Source organism: Neofelis nebulosa, chromosome 16 (genome assembly GCF_028018385.1).
Source record: "Neofelis nebulosa isolate mNeoNeb1 chromosome 16, mNeoNeb1.pri, whole genome shotgun sequence".
NCBI lineage: Eukaryota > Metazoa > Chordata > Mammalia > Carnivora > Felidae > Neofelis > Neofelis nebulosa.
The window spans coordinates 59,500,621-59,507,693 of NC_080797.1; the positions used below are offsets into that span (position 1 = coordinate 59,500,621).

The following is a 7,073-nucleotide window of genomic DNA, read 5'->3' on the forward strand; positions in this document are numbered from 1 at the left end:
CTACCGGACGGAGGTTAGTGGGGGAGACCACAGGCTATGAACTTCACGGGGGAGGTCAGAGAAGATGCGACTGATTAAACCCAGTGAACAGGTGTGTGCGGGGGAGTTAAGGGGGAATGAGCTGATGAACTTGGCACTGTCCTTGTCCCCTACCTGTTTTCCGTCTTCAGGGCAATGGCGTAATGCATCTTTCTCCTGTTCAGCGTTCACTGAAGCAGTTGTAGTGCAGACCCAGGAGCCAGACTGTGTTCCCCAGAAAACGGAGCACTGATAACTTAGAGGTAGAACTTCAAGGTAGCAAGAGGGAGGGAAGAGAGAGGGGAGGTAGAGAAGGTTGGGAAGTAATGCGAGGTGATGTGTAACCACACAGTTGCTGCTTTATAACAGACCACACAAGGAAAACGTGCCTCCAATGGTCCAAGAGAGGGAGGAGAGGCATTTATGCCCCCATCGCACGTCCTGTGGCTCAAAGTATGGGAACTGACTCCCTGTGTGCTTAAGGGTTGCATTGGTGGCCCCTTCGGTGGCCATTCGGGAGCCAGACCCTTTACCCTGGGATGTGGCCTGGGAGGGGTCAGCTTCAGCTGTGGCACAGCCATGGTAGAAACAGAGCAAGCAGCCAGGGGTCTGGTGCACAGGAGGCAGATAGAATCTTCAGGGGCACACAAGATACATGCGAGGCACCCACATTCCAGGTGTGATACAGCTGCATCTCTGTGCCTCAGTTTCCCTCACAGTAAAGTGGGGACAACAGTACCTCCCCTAGGGTTGTTGAGAGGATAGGAGATCGTGCGCGTAAAACACTTAGCAGTGGCTGTCCCTGCCTCCCTGGAGGTGAACTGGACTGGCCCTTCGTTGACTGCCTGGAGAACTTGGGAGAAGCTTCGCTGAAGGGTGAGGTCCTGGCTCAGCTGTATCAGCCAGGACTCCCAGTGCAGGTGGCTCCGTTGAAGGAGAGGAAGGCCCAAAGATGCATCTGGCTTCCAGACAGCTGGACCTAGGGATGACCCTGAGCCTGGACCTAGGGAGTTGACCCCTGTTGCATTCACAACAGGCACTTGACCTCCAAGGGCTGACCTCAGTAGGAGAAGACCAGAAGGCAGAGGTGGGGCGGGAGCACCTGTGAGAGGAGAGGCTGGACTAAGGGCTTACCCACTTGTCATCCTCCGACTTCTGAGACGGCTCCGTGATTGGTCCCGAGCCCGAAAAAATCAGGTCTCCAGTTTGGGCCGGAGCAATTTCAACTGTAAATCTTCATACAAGCTTGCTCAGTGATTGTCAGCTCAGATAGTTCTGGATGCATCTTTATGTTTGGGGAAGCAGAGTCTGGCTTCCTGAATGCATCCGCAGGGGGAAAAACAAGGGCCACACAAAGGTGAGGAACACGGCTATAACTCATCTTGACCGTCCCTCCTGGCCACGACGTTCTTGAGCACAAGAGTCCACGAGCTCCCAACCCAAGCAGTCCAAGGTCATTTATTAAGGAACACCCAGATACCTGTGCTACGTAACTGCCCTCCTCGTGTTCCCCGTGCAAGCCGCAGGACCCATCAGCTGTGTGACCTTGGATAAGTCATTCTACCTCTCTGACCCTTAGTCTTCTCCGCTGTAAAATGAGACTGATGTCTAGGCACAAAAATGGAAACATAGGCACACACCAAGACTTGTGTTCAATGTCCAAACAGCTTATTAAAAAAAAAAAAAATTACTTTGAGAAAGAGCCCGAGAAGGGGAAGGGCAGAGAGAGAGAGAATCCAAAGCAGGCTCTGCTCTGTTAGCACAGAGCTCAACACGGGGCTTGGAACCCACAAACCGTTGAGTTCATACCTGAGCAGAGATTGAGATGCTTCACTGACTGAGCCACCCAGGCGCCCCGATGTTCAAAACAGCTTTATTCGTAATAGTCAAAATCTGGAAATAGCTTAACTGTCCATCATCGGATAAACGGCTAAGCCAACTGTGGTACATCCATACAGTGGAATTCTTCTCAGAAATAAGGAATGAACTACTGAGGCACACAACATGGGTGCATCTCAAAGACCTGCTGAATAAAAGAAGCCAGACACAGAAGAGTAAACACTAAATGATAATATTTATATGAAGTTCTAGAAAGGCAAAATTAATCTCTACGACAAAGGCAGGTCAGTGGTTGTTCAGGGTAAAGGACTATAAAGGGGAATAAGAGAACTTGAAATGTTCTCATCTAGACTGCAGTGGTAGTTACCAGGGTGTACACATTTGATAAAATGTAGGACTTGAGCACTTCGAATTGGTAGATTTTATTGCATGCAAAGTATACCTCAGAGTTGATTTTTTTTTTTCTTAATGAGACCAAAGACAAACACTGTTTTATTAGGCTCCTTTCTATGACAGAAACCCCACTTAGGATAATTTTAGCACAGAAGAAACGCATTGGCTCATATAATCGGGTTAATCCAGGAGTAGAGTTACCTTCAGGCATGGCTCAATCCAGGGGCTTATGGATATCTGCACAGCATATTCTCTCCATCTCTGAGCTTTTTCTTCTTTGTTGGCTTTGACCTCAAGCAGAGAACAGGATGACCGCCAGCAGTTCCATCAACCTGGCAAATCCCACAAAAAAGCAAATGCCTCTTTCCCCGTAGCTGCTGCAAAACCACCAAGGGGGAGTCTCCGTGTGTATCCGGGGATCCATGCTTGCCTCTAAAGTCGAGGTCGGGGAGAAGTGGTCTCCTGAGGAGGCATTACCCAAAGTAAGGGTCGTGGACTCTGGGTAGGGACAGCTGACAGACGGCCATTACATTTCTCCATATACCCAAGGGGTGATGTTATCACCCCTTCCTACCTCCAGACACCTCTGCAGTGGCCGGCCTCAGGAACAGGGCCCAAACTCATTCAAGGCTCAAGTGTGCTTTGCTTCAATATCACGGGCCTGCCTGTTAGTTAGATACAAGAGTCCAAACAGAAAGCGAGCACTAATCTCTTCCCCACCAGCCAAGGCAAACAGAAGGCCCTTCCTGCCAGTGCTGGGCTGTCTGCACCCAAGGAGGCTGGCGGGGGAGGGAGGAGCTCGGCCGCAGCTACTCTGGCCCGGGCCCAGAGGGAACGCCTTGGAGTTGACGGCGTCTGGACTTGCAGGACGAGCATCAAGGAAGGGAAGGAGTTCTCCCTGGGCTCTGGGTCTCGGCGGGCCCGGCCAGAGAGGAATGCAGCGTCTCAAGCCAGAACCACGATCCCTATGGGGTCCGGCCAGGGCAGGACAGCCAGAGAGGAAGCGGAAGGAAAGGTCACCTTTGTAGAGATAAGGACGGAAGGCACTCTCCGACACACTGAGACCCAGACCTCACTTCTAGAGCAGTGCACCTACATTAAGTGAGCATCTTCTCTGTGCCAGACATCTCCCAGGGTTCTCTGTGGAAGTGTCCTCCTGGAGGGGGAGAGAAGGGGGAAACAATGACTTCATTTTTGCATTCGGAAGCCTTGTATTCAGACACGTTTCTAAAGGGCACTCTTAGGCCCATCAAACAAATGAGGCAACAGACTCAGAGATGGGGGGCTTTACCCAAGGCTCCCAGCTAAGTGCCCCTGATCAGACTCCTGGGCCAAGGCTCTTCCTTCCCCTCTCCCCAGCTCCAGGAGCTCAAAGCTCTTGCCTCTGCCCGGCTGTGAGTTGAACTGAGGTTATTTCTGACCCAGGTAAGCCAAGGCAGCTTAGGGCTACCTCCCAACCCGGCCCCCAAGGAGTACGGGCAAGAAAAGCCTGAGCTGAGGTCCACCGCCCTGTTTCCCACCAAGGTGCTGGCTGAGTCTGCCTGCCCAGCCATCCTGTTTTCTGGGAAGCAGGTTAAATGGATGGCCTTGCCAAGAGCGTATACTCTGCCGCGGAATAGCTGGTGGCGGGCAGGGGGAGAGACAGACCGAGGGAGAGAGAGCCAAGGCCAACAAGGGAAGGTGTGGCCAAGGCTCAGGCCCTCAGCGCCCGAGAAAGCCCGTGGGCCTGGCCCAGCTAGGCTCTGGGAAAGCAGTGTTCTCAGTTCCTGGCTCCACCCCTCATGTTGGAGGCAGGCTGGCCATCCGGCTCTGCAGGCTGGTCTAGGAACAGCTGACAGCTTCCTGGAGCTCGCCATGCGCCTGCCCGTGAGTCCCCTGCACTGGCAGCCTGCCCAGGTGGCCCTCAGGCCAGGCTCCTGGAGTCTAGCTCTGTAGGGAAAGGAGGAGAGGCAGGGACAGCCTTCCGGAGACGTAGGCATCTCCGGAGGGGGTCCTGACCCTGAGGGCTGCCAGCTCAGGGCAGGGCCCAGATGAGCAAGCCCCATGCAGGCTGTGTGCCTTCCTAGATACCTCTGTCCAGGCCGGGAGCAGGGAACCAGGGGCCTCAGCCACCCGCCAGCTGTCACCTAGGCCATACGGCTGATGTGTTCTGAAAATGAGGTTAAATCGTGCCCTGCCCAGGGCTGGGATCCTAGGCTACACGGAGGGCTGAACTGGGGCGGCTGTGGGTCCAGGCTGGCTGGGAGCACTCACATCAGGGAGACCAGCCTCTCTGTGATGCAGATACCCACCATGCTCCGTGAGACAGCAGCACCCACCCACTCGCCTCCCGAGACCGGATGACCAAAGTGTTATGATATGCTTGTTAAAACCGTATACTAATTATAAATACTTACTACCGAAAGAGCACTGGCAGCGGGAGTCCAAGGCTGCAGCCCCGAACCCCAGCGCTGCCCTATCCTTGGCTGTCTCTCCCGGTGAGTCTCCTGATCTCCCTCCATCTGTAGAATGAGGATCAAAAGAGGGCTCTGAGTGGCAGAGAAAATAACGAACGTGAAATTCTGCCAACTGCAAATGGTCACATCTCCTCGATCAGGCTCTGAAGGCCGGGCTGCCAGAATCTCTTCCATCTCTAGCTCGTGGGTGCGTGGCCGGAGAGTTCTCTGGATGCTTAACAGAATCACCCGAGGAAGAGAAGACCAAGAGATCACCCGAGGAAGAGAAGACCAAGAGACCAGTCCCTGGGTGCTCCCCTATCCCCGGCCACCCAGATCCAACTGGCCTTGCTGGGGAACAAGCAGGCCCTGACGTGTTTGTAATGCTCCCCAGATTCTGAGCGCGACCAGAGTCTAGAAGCCGTGCGGCAGCCCACTTAGAGATCAGTGAGGACAAAGCCTGCATTTCCAGACTCCTCACCAACTCCATCCATCTCGGTTTAGAAGAGAGACCTAGTGTGGCTCCACTACCCACCACTGACAGCTCCGGGCTTCCTGGCTGTGGGCGAGCTCCTGCCCGTCCCACTTGGCAAGAAGAAAAGAGAGACTCTAGCTTCCAAGAGCACAGGGCCATTGCTCAAACGGGTCGCGAGCCTCACGCCTTGTAAAACACCCCAATCCTGCTAACTGGGTGGGGGGTATACGTGCATGGGGGAAAAACGCTGGAAGGATCTGTTTATTAGCAGACGTTCTGTCTAGGTATGGGCGTTTCTGTGAGCCTTTTCATCCTCCTGTATTTTGAAATGCTCTATGGTGGAAGGCAGTTCTATTACAGTTGGGGGGGAAAACAGTATTCAGTTTTATTTTTCATGTATTTCCTTTTGTATAAAATTGACTTTTTTTTTTTTTTGTTTTATTTTGCAAGCTTCTGGGGTAAGGAACAAGGAACACACTCAGGAACAAGGAGTTTGGGCGGGGGGGTGGGGGTGGCAGGGCAAAGGGGCCTCAGGGACGGAGAGCTGATTTAGAGGTAGCAAATGCTTAGCTATAAGGAATAATGTATCATCCCGTGTCCACGGTAGGTGGTGAGAATCTCATTTCTTGAAAGACCCATCCACCTCTTACCAAGAAGGGATAAACATCACTCCAGGCCCACCCCCCCCCCCGCCCCGACTCCCACCTCATGTTAACCTTTACCTTGAAGTTGTCCCTTCTCCTGGGCAGATCTTAATGCGGACACTCCTGAGCAGACCCAGCCCTTTAAAAACGGTCTCTGGCAGAGCTGGTATAGAGGCATGGCTGGGATGACCAGAGCCTGGGAGTAAGGAGCCCGAAGGAGGAAGGCTGGCCGGAAGGATGATCACGTGGTCAGGGTCCTGCAAACAGCCATCTTTTCCAGTGACGAGGGCTTGTAAGTCTGTACCTAGAAACCTAAGAAATACCTAGAGGGTTCATTTCCCTTGCTGACCCGTGAGGTTGATGAGTCCTGGGGTGGACCAGAGGGTCCTGCTTGCTGCCTGTTCACCTCCCTGTCCATCTATGGGCAGGCCTTAGCTGTGGGGGGAAGGTTCTGGTGCTTTGGGATCTGGTGACAGTTTTGCGAATTGGCATTCCTGGGTTGAGCCGGATATGTCACAAATTGGTATTTCTTCTTGACCATCCCCCAGCACGCAACCCCTAAACCCACCCAAGACAAGGCCTCGGCTCAGCCAAAATACCTGTGGGGTGGGCTGGTTAAAGGTGGGGACGGGGCCACCTGCTGAGAAGCGGGGAGCCAGAGGAGGTGAAACAGGGATAGAGAACATCCAGCCAAGAAAAAGCAAGCTCCGGGGGCACGGCAGGGATTGGTTGGGGGGGGGGGGGGGGCGTTGAACTTGAATCCACTGGGAGCGTATTTTCAAAATGGCCAGGTAACTGGCTCCCAGGGAGTTCGCTGAGGCTCCCTCGGTTTTAAAGCATAGCTCAGGGGCGCCTGGGTGGCTCAGCCGGTTAAGCGTCTGCCTCTTGATTTCGGCTCTGGTCGTGATCTCACGGGTTCGGTTCGTGAGTCAGGCTTTGCGCTGACAGCACAGAGCCTGCCTGGGAGTCTCCCTCTCTGCCCGCTCCCCCTCCCCCCCACCAACTGGTGCACATGCACTCTCTCTCTCAAGATAAATAAAACACAGTACAAGTTCCTGCCCAGGTGCCTTCTCCCCTCCTGCCCCTAAACAGTTCTAACTTCTCAGGAAAGGTGGGCATCCCACAAGCCCCACACTGCTGCTCGCCCCTAAGACACCCTCCTTGGGCCCTGCACCTGCAGCCGGGGTCCTCTGAACCCTTACCGCACACAAACTGGGGAGACCCTCTATTCTTCTGAGTTCCAATCTGGGCAGGACTATCTCAATGCCC

At 53.9% G+C, this 7,073-nt stretch overlaps 1 long non-coding RNA gene across 1 annotated transcript; it reads right to left on the bottom strand.

The window, feature by feature from the left end:
• Positions 1-1,873: 1,873 nt before the first annotated feature.
• Positions 1,874-4,736, bottom strand: LOC131497110 (uncharacterized). Its single transcript, XR_009254773.1, has 2 exons — positions 4,650-4,736; positions 1,874-3,406 (listed from the first exon to the last, which is right to left on the bottom strand). It is a non-coding gene; the product is annotated as an uncharacterized LOC131497110 (long non-coding RNA).
• Positions 4,737-7,073: the final 2,337 nt, after the last annotated feature.